At 41.8% G+C, this 14,597-nt stretch overlaps 1 protein-coding gene across 2 annotated transcripts in view; it reads right to left on the bottom strand.

The window, feature by feature from the left end:
* The window catches only part of LOC110536894 (cGMP-dependent 3',5'-cyclic phosphodiesterase), a 401,529-nt gene that overhangs the window by 282,010 nt on the left and 104,922 nt on the right, over positions 1 to 14,597 (bottom strand). Inside the window, exon 1 of one of the 2 annotated variants that reach the window (XM_090223968.1) lies at positions 2,237 to 2,398. The exons of the other annotated variant lie outside the window; for it this stretch is intronic. The gene's annotated coding sequence lies outside the window, so the exon portion shown is untranslated. Of the gene's footprint in view, positions 1 to 2,236; positions 2,399 to 14,597 lie in introns of those variants that run through there. 2 annotated transcript variants of the gene reach the window in all.

Here is a 14,597-nt window from a genome sequence, read left to right as displayed (position 1 = left end):
ACACTAACGCAACAACTTAACCAACAATCTATTTGGGGCCTGGAGGCAGATTCATTTGATTAAGAATAACAATATAAATGTGCACACAGACACAGACACACACAGACACAGACACAGACACACACACAGACACACACAAACACACAGATACACAGATACACACACAGATACACACACAGATACACAGACAGACAGAGACACAGACACACACACAGAGACACAGACACAGACACAGAGACACAGACACACACACACACAGAGACAGAGACACAGACAGACAGACACACACACACACACAGACACAGACACACACACACACACACACAGACACACACACATACACACACAAAGACACACACACAGACACACACACACACACACAGACACACACACACACACACACACACACACAGATACACACACACACACACACACACACACAGACAGATACACACACACACATATACACACACACACACACACATACACACACACACAGACACACACACAGACACACACACAGACACACACAGACACACACACATCCATATAGCGTGACAATTTGTAATTACATGTATATTGTGGATGAGAGTTTTAGGGGAAGCAGGGGATTCAGACAAATGAGAGAGTTTGAAAGAGCTGTTACACCTTGTTGGGATTTCTGCCCAAACACAACATGGCAGTCAAACAACAGGAAAGCAACACTGACACACCCGACTGCTTACAATAACACACACACACACACACACACACACACACACACCTGAACACACACACACACACACCTACACCTGCACCTACACACACAAACACCTACACACACACACACACACAAACACCTGCACACACACACACACACACAAACACCTACACACACACACACACACACACACACCTACACCTGCACCTACACACACAAACACCTACACACACACACACACACACACACAAACACCTGCACACACACACACACACAAACACCTACACCTACACACACACACACTAACGTATAACAACACAAACTCCAAAAGATGTCAACAATAGAACAACAGCTTCACTCAAGCTACTAAAACCCATGTCCACTTTCTACCTGATCCAGCCACCAGAACACAGCCCAGCTACAGACTGGATCATACACACACACCAGACCATAGAGACGGACCTAGACAGAGACAAACAGGACAGGAGGAGGACAGACTGATAGAGACAGAGAGAAACAGGACAGGAGGAGGACAGACTGATAGAGACAGAGACAAACAGGACAGGAGGAGGACAGACTGATAGAGACAGAGAGAAACAGGACAGGAGGAGGACAGACTGATAGAGACAGAGAGAAACAGGACAGGAGGAGGACAGACTGATAGAGAGAAACAGGACAGGAGGAGGACAGACTGATAGAGACAGAGAGAAACAGGACAGGAGGAGGACAGATAGAGAGAAACAGGACAGGAGGAGGACAGACTGATAGAGACAGAGAGAAACAGGACAGGAGGAGGACAGATAGAGAGAAACAGGACAGGAGGTGGACAGACAGAGTTTGGAGAAGAGTAGGGACAGGAAGATGACACAGATAAAGATTGAAAAGCAGCTGCGGTCATCCCCCTCTTCAAAAGGGGGGACACTCTTGACCCAAACTGCTACAGACCTATATCTATCCTACCATGCCTTTCTAAGGTCTTCGAAAGCCAAGTCAACAAACAGATTACCGACCATTTCGAATCTCACCATACCTTCTCTGCTATGCAATCTGGTTTCAGAGCTGGTCATGGGTGCACCTCAGCCACGCTCAAGGTCCTAAACAATATCTTAACCGCCATCGATAAGAAACATTACTGTGCAGCCGTATTCATTGATCTGGCCAAGGCTTTCGACTCTGTCAATCACCACATCCTCATCGGCAGACTCAACAGCCTTGGTTTCTCAAATGATTGCCTCGCCTGGTTCACCAACTACTTCTCTGATAGAGTTCAGTGTGTCAAATCGGAGGGTCTGTTGTCCGGACCTCTGGCAGTCTCTATGGGGGTACCACAGGGTTCAATTCTTGGACCGACTCTCTTCTCTGTATACATCAATGAGGTCGCTCTTGCTGCTGGTGAGTCTCTGATCCACCTCTACGCAGACGACACCATTCTGTATACTTCCGGCCCTTCTTTGGACACTGTGTTAACAACCCTCCAGGCAAGCTAATAAATATATAATAAATAAATAAATAAGATAGGAGAGAATGAATACTTACTGTGACATGGGGAGGAGAGAGGAGACACACGGTCCAATACACTCTGTCGTACTGAACACACACAGTCAACACGCCAATACTCTCTTTACTGAAATCAGAGCACAGAGCTCTATTGTAACAATTTGTCTGTGTCTGTGTCTGTGTGTGTGCGTCTAGGAAGACAATCCCCCTTTCCTCTCCCCAGGTCATAGTTTGGTGCTTCCTTCCTGCAGCAGACACACCTACACACACACACACACACACACACACACAAACACATCCTTCCTCTTAGCATTTGATCAGCATGGCTGTTAAGAGATTGAGAGAAGGAATACGGGTGAGAGAGAGAGGAAGGAGAGATCGTATGGTAATAAGGACTCAGCGTAAGAGGAGTATGGCCTTGTCAATCAACTCCTTACCTCTGACGCACACACACACACACACTAGCAAGCAATATAGGTGATGTTGGGGGTCATAACACAGCAACTTACACACATGAGATGGAAAGAATGAAGGGGTAAAGGAGAGAAAGAGGGATGGAGAGTGAGGGATGGAGAAAGAGGGATAGAGAGAGAGGGATGGAGAGAGAGGGATGGAGAGAGAGGGATGGAGAGAGAGGGATGGAGAAAGAGGGATAGAGAGAGAGGGATAGAGAGAGGGATGGAGAGAGAGGGATGGAGAGAGAGGGATGGAGAGAGAGGGATGGAGAGAGAGGGATAGAGAGAGAGGGATGGAGAGAGAGGGATAGAGAGAGAGGGATGGAGAGAGAGGGATAGAGAGAGAGGGATAGAGAAAGGGATGGAGAGAGAGGGATAGAGAGAGAGGGATAGAGAAAGAGGGATGCAGAAAGAGGGATGAGAGAGAGGGATGGAGAAAGAGGGATGGAGAGAGAGGGATGGAGAAAGAGGGATGAGAGAGAGGGATAGAGAGAGAGGGATGGAGAAAGAGGGATGAGAAAGAGGGATGAGAGAGAGGGATAGAGAGAGAGGGCTAGAGAGAGAAGGATGGATGGAGAAAGAGATGCAATGAGAGAAACAATAGATGAAGACAAGGGGAGGAGCAGGGGATTCTGGGCAGGATGGATTCAGAGAGAGGAAGAAAGAAACTGGGAGAGATCATTGAATCAGATTGAATCCAATTGTACATTCTACAATTTCTCATTAGAGTTGTACTAGTAAAACAAAAACGATTCTGTTTTGGTAATATTTACACACACATTTCATATTGAACTGAATCAACGTGGATTGAGATAATAACATATGATTTACGCTTAGGAAGCGAGCATCCATGTTTTACATATGGGTGGTCCCGGGAATCGAACCCACACTCCAGGCTCTGCAATGCTTTACCAACTGTGCTACAGAGGAAGGTGGAGAGAAAAATATAGAAAATGAAAAACAAAAACGAGGATTAGCATTAAGCCAGACATTAATGTAGGTCTAGTATGTTTGACGAGATTGTTACGTTCTGACCTTAGTTATTTTATTTAGGTCTTTGTTTTAGTATGGTCAGGGCGTGAGTTTGGTGGGTTGTCTATGTTCCGTTTTCTATGTTGTGTTTGCGTTTGGCCTGGTATGGTTCTCAATCAGAGGCAGGTGTCGTTAGTTGTCTCTGATTGAGAATCATACTTAGGTAGCCTTTTCCCACTTGTGTTTCGTGGGTGTTTATTTTATTTTCTGTTCTGTGTTTTATTTCACCGTTCAGGACTGTTCGTTTGTCGTTTTACTATTCGTATTAAAAATCAAGATGAACACTTACCACGCTGCGCTTTGGTCCTTTCCTTCATACGACAACCGTTACAGAGATAAGGCTGGGCCATTCTCATAGGAAGGTTACTGGGTTTGTGTCCTCTCCTTCATACGACAACCGTTACAGAGATAAGGCTGGGCCATTCTCATAGGAAGGTTACTGGGTTTGTGTCCTCTAGAGGGGGAAGTGCAATTCAAAGCATTTACCCTCCCTTTACTTTAGGAATCACAGCGTATTTTTCCCAGTACCATTTATTGACCGTTACATGACCATCCTTCTCTACTGGGAACTGGCTGCTTCTATGAGGAGTTGTTGTATACCGTCCATGATTCCTTTTTGAATGCACTTCAAGTTGGGATTAGATAGACGGGTAGAAACTGAGTAAGAATAATTGGCTTTATAATAGATTAAAAAAACCTCTATCCGCTCATTCATCCATTTCTGTTTTATCATCCGTCATATCTATCTGCCATTTAACATATCTGTCCTATCTATCTGCCATTTAACATATCTGTCATATCTATCTGACATTTAACATATCTGTCCTATCTATCTGCCATTTAACATATCTGTCATATCTATCTGCCATTTAACATATCTGTCCTATCTATCTGCCATTTAACATATCTGTCATATCTATCTGCCATTTAACATATCTGTCATATCTATCTGCCATTTAACATATCTGTCATATCTATCTGCCATTTAACATATCTATCTGCCATTTAACATATCCGTCATATCTATCTGCCATTTAACATATCTGTCATATCTATCTGCCATTTAACATATCTGTCATATCTATCTGCCATTTAACATATCCGTCATATCTATCTGCCATTTAACATATCTGTCATATCTATCTGCCATTTAACATGTATGTCATATCTATCTGCCATTTAACATATCTGTCATATCTATCTGCCATTTAACATATCTGTCCTATCTATCTGCCATTTAACATATCTGTCATATCTATCTGCCATTTAACATATCTGTCCTATCTATCTGCCATTTAACATATCCGTCATATCTATCTGCCATTTAACATATCTGTCCTATCTATCTGCCATTTAACATATCTGTCATATCTATCTGCCATTTAACATATCTGTCATATATATCTGCCATTTAACATATCTGTCATATCTATCTGCCATTTAACATATCTGTCATATCTATCTGCCATTTAACATATCTGTCATATCTATCTGCCATTTAACATATCTGTCATATCTATCTGCCATTTAACATATCTGTCATATATATCTGCCATTTAACATATCTGTCATATCTATCTGCCATTTAACATATCTGTCATATCTATCTGCCATTTAACATGTCTGTCATATCTATCTGCCATTTAACATATCTATCTGCCATTTAACATATCCGTCATATCTATCTGCCATTTAACATATCTGTCCTATCTATCTGCCATTTAACATATCTGTCCTATCTATCTGCCATTTAACATATCCGTCATATCTATCTGTCTTTTAACATATCTGTCATATCTATCTGTCATTTAACATATCTGTCATATCTATCTGCCATTTAACATATCTGTCATATCTATCTGCCATTTAACATATCTGTCATATCTATCTGCCATTTAACAAATCTGTCATATCTATCTGCCATTTAACATATCTGTCATATCTATCTGCCATTTAACATATCTGTCATATCTATCTGCCATTTAACATATCTGTCCTATCTATCTGCCATTTAACATATCTGTCATATCTATCTGCCATTTAACATATCTGTCATATCTATCTGCCATTTAACATATCCGTCATATCTATCTGCCATTTAACATATCCGTCATATCTATCTGCCATTTAACATATCTGTCATATCTATCTGCCATTTAACATATCTGTCATATCTATCTGCCATTTAACATATCTGTCATATCTATCTGCCATTTAACATATCTGTCATATCTATCTGCCATTTAACATATCTGTCATATCTATCTGCCATTTAACATGTATCTGTTTTTCTGTAGTGTTTCCTGTTTTTCTCTGAGTAACTTTGGGGGGAGAAGGATAGAGATGAGATGAGAGGACGGAGGGTGGGGGGAGAAGGTAAAAGATGAGAGGACGGAGGGTGGGGGGAGAAGGAAAGAGATGAGGTGAAATGGTTTGCTCTGCTGAGAGAGAAGCTGGACAGGACTCATTCATGGAGAGGAAATTAGAGATCAGAAATGAGTATAACCCCAATATGCACTGTGTGTGTGTGTGTGTGTGTGTGTATGTGTGTATGTGTGTGTGTGTATGTGTGTGTATGTGTGTGTATGTGTGTGTATGTGTGTGTATGTGTGTGTGTGTGTGTGTGTTTCAGTATGAAATAGCATAGCTCAATCATAATGGTTGCTATGGCAGCCCTGGGTCCGGAGGTGCAAAAATCACAGAACAATTTACATGAACAAATTTCACCTTATGATGCACTGCATAACACACACACACATGTGTTTGTTCATGTAAATTGTTCTGTGATCTTTGCACCTCCGGACAGGCTCAGGCTGAGAAATAGAGACAGGCTGAGAAATACAGACAGGCTGAGAAATAGAGACAAGCTGAGAAATAGAGACAGGCTGAGAAATAGAGACAGACTGAGAAATAGAGACAGACTGAGAAATATAGAGACAGACTGAGGTTGAGAAATACAGAGACAGACTGAGAAATACAGAGACAGGCTGAGAAATAGAGACAGGCTGAGAAATACAGAGACAGAATGAGAAATACAGAGACAGACTGAGAAATACAGAGACAGACTGAGAAATACAGAGACAGGCTGAGAAATATAGAGACAGACTGAGGTTGAGAAATACAGAGACAGACTGAGAAATACAGAGACAGGCTGAGAAATAGAGACAGGCTGAGAAATACAGAGACAGACTGAGAAATACAGAGACAGGCTGAGAAATACACAGACAGGCTGAGAAATACAGAGACAGGCTGAGAAATACAGAGAGACTGTGAAATACAGAGACAGGCTGAGAAATACAGAGACAGACTGAGAAATAGAGACATAATGAGAAATACAGAGACAGAATGAGAAATACAGAGACAGACTGAGAAATACAGAGACAGACAGACTGAGAAATACAGAGACAGACTGAGACTGAGAAATACAGAGACAGGCTGAGAAATACAGAGACAGATTGAGAAATACTGAGACAGACTGAGACTGAGAAATACAGAGACAGGCTGAGAAATACAGAGACAGGCTGAGAAATAGAGACAGGCTGAGAAATACAGAGACAGACTGAGAAATACAGAGACAGACTGAGAAATAGAGACAGGATGAGAAATACAGAGACAGACTGAGAAATACAGAGACAGGCTGAGAAATACAGAGACAGACTGAGAAATACAGAGACAGGCTGAGAAATACAGAGACAGGCTGAGAAATACAGAGACAGACTGAGAAATACAGAGACAGGCTGAGAAATACAGAGACAGGCTGAGAAATACAGAGACAGACTGAGAAATAGAGACAGGATGAGAAATACAGAGACAGGCTGAGAAATACAGAGACAGACTGAGAAATAGAGACAGGCTGAGAAATACAGAGACAGGCTGAGAAATACAGAGACAGACTGAGGTTGAGAAATACAGAGACAGACTGAGAAATACAGAGACAGGCTGAGAAATAGAGACAGAATGAGAAATACAGAGACAGGCTGAGAAATACAGAGACAGGCTGAGAAATACAGAGACAGGTTGAGAAATACAGAGACAGGCTGAGAAATACAGAGACAGACTGAGAAATAGAGACAGGCTGAGAGATACAGAGACAGACTGAGAAATAGAGACAGGCTGAGAAATAGAGACAGGCTGAGAAATACAGAGACAGAATGAGAAATACAGAGACATAATGAGAAATACAGAGACAGACTGAGAAATACAGAGACAGAGTGAGACTGAGAAATACAGAGACAGGCTGAGAAATAGAGACAGGCTGAGAAATACAGAGACAGGCTGAGAAATACAGAGACAGACAGACTGAGAAATACAGAGGCAAGCTGAGAAATACAGAGACTGACTGAGAAATACAGAGACAGGCTGAGAAATAGAGACAGGCTGAGAAATACAGAGACAGACAGACTGAGAAATACAGAGACAGGCTGAGAAATATAGACAGGCTGAGAAATACAGAGACAGGCTGAGAAATACAGAGACAGACTGAGAAATACAGAGACAGGCTGAGACTGAGAAATAGAGACAGGATGAGAAATACAGAGACAGACTGAGAAATACAGAGACAGGCTGAGAAATACAGAGACAGGCTGAGAAATACAGAGACAGGCTGAAAAATACAGAGACAGGCTGAAAAATACAGAGACAGACTGAGAAATAAAGAGACAGACTGAGGCAGAGAAATACAGAGACAGACTGAGCAATACAGAGACAGACTGAGAAATACAGAGACAGACTGAGAAATACAGAGACAGACTTAGGTTGAGAAATACAGAGACAGACTGAGAAATACAGAGACAGACTGAGAAATACAGAGACAGACTGAGGCTGAGAAATACAGAGACAGGCTGAGGTTGAGAAATACAGAGACAGACTGAGAAATACAGAGACAGGCTGAGAAATAGAGACAGAATGAGAAATACAGAGACAGGCTGAGAAATACAGAGACAGACTGAGAAATAGAGACAGGCTGAGAAATACAGAGACAGACTGAGAAATAGAGACAGGCTGAGAAATAGAGACAGGCTGAGAAATAGAGACAGAATGAGAAATACAGAGACATAATGAGAAATACAGAGACATAATGAGAAATACAGAGACAGACTGAGAAATACAGAGACAGAGTGAGACTGAGAAATACAGAGACAGGCTGAGAAATAGAGACAGGCTGAGAAATACAGAGACAGGCTGAGAAATACAGACAGACTGAGAAATACAGAGACAGGCTGAGAAATAGAGACAGGCTGAGAAATACAGAGACAGGCTGAGAAATACAGAGACAGACTGAGAAATACAGAGACAGACTGAGAAATACAGAGACAGACTGAGACTGAGAAATAGAGACAGGCTGAGAAATACAGAGACAGATTGAGAAATACAGAGACAGGCTGAGAAATACAGAGACAGACTGAGAAATAGAGACAGGCTGAGAAATAGAGACAGGCTGAGAAATAGAGACAGGCTGAGAAATACAGAGACAGAATGAGAAATACAGAGACATAATGAGAAATACAGAGACAGACTGAGAAATACAGAGACAGAGTGAGACTGAGAAATACAGAGACAGGCTGAGAAATAGAGACAGGCTGAGAAATAGAGACAGAATGAGAAATACAGAGACAGGCTGAGAAATACAGAGACAGACTGAGAAATAGAGACAGGCTGAGAAATAGAGACAGGCTGAGAAATAGAGACAGGCTGAGAAATACAGAGACAGAATGAGAAATACAGAGACATAATGAGAAATACAGAGACAGAGTGAGACTGAGAAATACAGAGACAGGCTGAGAAATAGAGACAGGCTGAGAAATACAGAGACAGGCTGAGAAATACAGACAGACTGAGAAATACAGAGACAGGCTGAGAAATAGAGACAGGCTGAGAAATACAGAGACAGGCTGAGAAATACAGAGACAGACTGAGAAATACAGAGACAGACTGAGAAATACAGAGACAGACTGAGAAATACAGAGACAGACTGAGACTGAGAAATAGAGACAGGCTGAGAAATACAGAGACAGATTGAGAAATACAGAGACAGGCTGAGAAATACAGAGACAGACTGAGAAATACAGAGACAGACTGAGACTGAGAAATACAGAAACAGGCTGAGAAATAGAGACAGGCTGAGAAATACAGAGACAGGCTGAGAAATACAGACAGACTGAGAAATACAGAGACAGGCTGAGAAATAGAGACAGGCTGAGAAATACAGAGACAGGCTGAGAAATACAGAGACAGACTGAGAAATACAGAGACAGACTGAGAAATACAGAGACAGACTGAGACTGAGAAATAGAGACAGGCTGAGAAATACAGAGACAGATTGAGAAATACTGAGACAGACTGAGACTGAGAAATACAGAGACAGGCTGAGAAATAGAGACAGGCTGAGAAATACAGAGACAGGCTGAGAAATACAGAGATAGACTGAGAAATACAGAGACAGACTGAGAAATAGAGACAGGATGAGAAATACAGAGACAGACTGAGAAATACAGAGACAGGCTGAGAAATACAGAGACAGGCTGAGAAATACAGAGAAGCTGAGAATTACAGAGGCAGACTGAGAAATACAGAGACAGGCTGAGAAATACAGAGACAGACTGAGGTTGAGAAATACAGAGACAGGCTGAGAAATACAGAGACAGACTGAGGTTGAGAAATACAGAGACAGACTGAGAAATACAGAGACAGGCTGAGAAATAGAGACAGAATGAGAAATACAGAGACAGGCTGAGAAATACAGAGACAGGCTGAGAAATACAGAGACAGGTTGAGAAATACAGAGACAGGCTGAGAAATACAGAGACAGACTGAGAAATAGAGACAGGCTGAGAAATACAGAGACAGACTGAGAAATAGAGACAGGCTGAGAAATAGAGACAGGCTGAGAAATACAGAGACAGAATGAGAAATACAGAGACATAATGAGAAATACAGAGACAGACTGAGAAATACAGAGACAGAGTGAGACTGAGAAATACAGAGACAGGCTGAGAAATAGAGACAGGCTGAGAAATACAGAGACAGGCTGAGAAATACAGAGACAGACAGACTGAGAAATACAGAGACAGGCTGAGAAATAGAGACTGACTGAGAAATACAGAGACAGACTGAGAAATACAGAGACAGACTGAGAAATACAGAGACAGACTTAGGTTGAGAAATACAGAGACAGACTGAGAAATACAGAGACAGACTGAGAAATACAGAGACAGACTGAGACTGAGAAATAGAGACAGGCTGAGAAATACAGAGACAGGCTGAGAAATACAGAGACAGGCTGGGAAATACAGAGACAGACTGAGAAATAAAGAGACAGACTGAGGCAGAGAAATACAGAGACAGACTGAGAAATACAGAGACAGACTGAGAAATACAGAGACAGGCTGAGAAATACAGAGACAGGCTGAGAAATACAGAGACAGGCTGAGAAATACAGAGACAGACTGAGAAATACAGAGACAGGCTGAGAAATACAGAGACAGACTGAGAAATACAGAGACAGACTTAGGTTGAGAAATACAGAGACAGACTGAGAAATACAGAGACAGACTGAGAAATACAGAGACAGACTGAGGCTGAGAAATACAGAGACAGGCTGAGGTTGAGAAATACAGAGACAGACTGAGAAATACAGAGACAGGCTGAGAAATAGAGACAGAATGAGAAATACAGAGACAGGCTGAGAAATACAGAGACAGGCTGAGAAATACACAGACAGGCTGAGAAATACAGAGACAGGCTGAGAAATACAGAGAGACTGTGAAATACAGAGACAGGCTGAGAAATACAGAGACAGACTGAGAAATAGAGACATAATGAGAAATACAGAGACAGAATGAGAAATACAGAGACAGACTGAGAAATACAGAGACAGACAGACTGAGAAATACAGAGACAGACTGAGACTGAGAAATACAGAGACAGGCTGAGAAATACAGAGACAGATTGAGAAATACTGAGACAGACTGAGACTGAGAAATACAGAGACAGGCTGAGAAATAGAGACAGGCTGAGAAATACAGAGACAGGCTGAGAAATACAGAGATAGACTGAGAAATACAGAGACAGACTGAGAAATACAGAGACAGACTGAGAAATACAGAGACAGACTGAGAAATAGAGACAGGATGAGAAATACAGAGACAGACTGAGAAATACAGAGACAGGCTGAGAAATACAGAGACAGGCTGAGAAATACAGAGACAGACTGAGAAATAGAGACAGGATGAGAAATACAGAGACAGACTGAGAAATACAGAGACAGGCTGAGAAATACAGAGACAGGCTGAGAAATACAGAGACAGACAGACTGAGAAATACAGAGACAGGCTGAGAAATAGAGACAGGCTGAGAAATACAGAGACAGGCTGAGAAATACAGAGACAGACTGAGAAATACAGAGACAGACTGAGAAATACAGAGACAGACTGAGAAATACAGAGACAGACTGAGACTGAGAAATAAAGACAGGATGAGAAATACAGAGACAGACTGAGAAATACAGAGACAGGCTGAGAAATACAGAGACAGGCTGAGAAATACAGAGACAGGCTGAAAAATACAGAGACAGACTGAGAAATAAAGAGACAGACTGAGGCAGAGAAATACAGAGACAGACTGAGCAATACAGAGACAGACAGAGAAATACAGAGACTGACTGAGAAATACAGAGACAGACTTAGGTTGAGAAATACAGAGACAGACTGAGAAATACAGAGACAGACCGAGAAATACAGAGACAGACTGAGGCTGAGAAATACAGAGACAGGCTGAGGTTGAGAAATACAGAGACAGACTGAGAAATACAGAGACAGGCTGAGAAATAGAGACAGAATGAGAAATACAGAGACAGGCTGAGAAATACAGAGACAGACTGAGAAATAGAGACAGGCTGAGAAATACAGAGACAGACTGAGAAATAGAGACAGGCTGAGAAATAGAGACAGGCTGAGAAATAGAGACAGGCTGAGAAATACAGAGACAGAATGAGAAATACAGAGACATAATGAGAAATACAGAGACAGACTGAGAAATACAGAGACAGAGTGAGACTGAGAAATACAGAGACAGGCTGAGAAATAGAGACAGGCTGAGAAATACAGAGACAGGCTGAGAAATACAGAGACAGACAGACTGAGAAATACAGAGACAAGCTGAGAAATACAGAGACAGACTGAGAAATACAGAGACAGGCTGAGAAATACAGAGACAGACTGAGAAATACAGAGACAGACTGAGACTGAGAAATACAGAAACAGGCTGAGAAATAGAGACAGGCTGAGAAATACAGAGACAGGCTGAGAAATACAGACAGACTGAGAAATACAGAGACAGGCTGAGAAATAGAGACAGGCTGAGAAATACAGAGACAGGCTGAGAAATACAGAGACAGACTGAGAAATACAGAGACAGACTGAGAAATACAGAGACAGACTGAGACTGAGAAATAGAGACAGGCTGAGAAATACAGAGACAGATTGAGAAATACTGAGACAGACTGAGACTGAGAAATACAGAGACAGGCTGAGAAATAGAGACAGGCTGAGAAATACAGAGACAGGCTGAGAAATACAGAGACAGACTGAGAAATACAGAGACAGACTGAGAAATAGAGACAGGATGAGAAATACAGAGACAGACTGAGAAATACAGAGACAGACTGAGAAATACAGAGACAGGCTGAGAAATACAGAGAAGCTGAGAATTACAGAGGCAGACTGAGAAATACAGAGACAGGCTGAGAAATACAGAGACAGACTGAGGTTGAGAAATACAGAGACAGACTGAGAAATACAGAGACAGGCTGAGAAATAGAGACAGAATGAGAAATACAGAGACAGGCTGAGAAATACAGAGACAGGCTGAGAAATACAGAGACAGGTTGAGAAATACAGAGACAGGCTGAGAAATACAGAGACAGACTGAGAAATAGAGACAGGCTGAGAAATACAGAGACAGGTTGAGAAATACAGAGACAGGCTGAGAAATACAGAGACAGACTGAGAAATAGAGACAGGCTGAGAAATACAGAGACAGAATGAGAAATACAGAGACATAATGAGAAATACAGAGACATAATGAGAAATACAGAGACAGAATGAGAAATACAGAGACAGAGTGAGACTGAGAAATACAGAGACAGGCTGAGAAATAGAGACAGGCTGAGAAATACAGAGACAGGCTGAGAAATACAGAGACAGACTGAGAAATACAGAGACAGACTGAGAAATAGAGACAGGATGAGAAATACAGAGACAGACTGAGAAATACAGAGACAGACTGAGAAATACAGAGACAGGCTGAGAAATACAGAGAAGCTGAGAATTACAGAGGCAGACTGAGAAATACAGAGACAGGCTGAGAAATACAGAGACAGACTGAGGTTGAGAAATACAGAGACAGACTGAGAAATACAGAGACAGGCTGAGAAATAGAGACAGAATGAGAAATACAGAGACAGGCTGAGAAATACAGAGACAGGCTGAGAAATACAGAGACAGGTTGAGAAATACAGAGACAGGCTGAGAAATACAGAGACAGACTGAGAAATAGAGACAGGCTGAGAAATACAGAGACAGGTTGAGAAATACAGAGACAGGCTGAGAAATACAGAGACAGACTGAGAAATAGAGACAGGCTGAGAAATACAGAGACAGAATGAGAAATACAGAGACATAATGAGAAATACAGAGACATAATGAGAAATACAGAGACAGAATGAGAAATACAGAGACAGAGTGAGACTGAGAAATACAGAGACAGGCTGAGAAATAGAGACAGGCTGAGAAATACAGAGACAGGCTGAGAAATACAGAGACAGACAGACTGAGAAATACAGAGACAAGCTGAGAAATACAGAGACTGACTGAGAAATACAGAGACAGGCTGAGAAATAGAGACAGGCTGAGAAA

This window comes from Oncorhynchus mykiss, chromosome 27, assembly GCF_057628025.1.
Source record: "Oncorhynchus mykiss isolate SJ-2025 chromosome 27, ASM5762802v1, whole genome shotgun sequence".
In the NCBI taxonomy this organism is placed as follows: Eukaryota; Metazoa; Chordata; class Actinopteri; order Salmoniformes; family Salmonidae; genus Oncorhynchus; species Oncorhynchus mykiss.
Note: the sequence above shows the minus strand (reverse complement) of the source record. Positions and strands in the feature narration are given on the sequence as shown.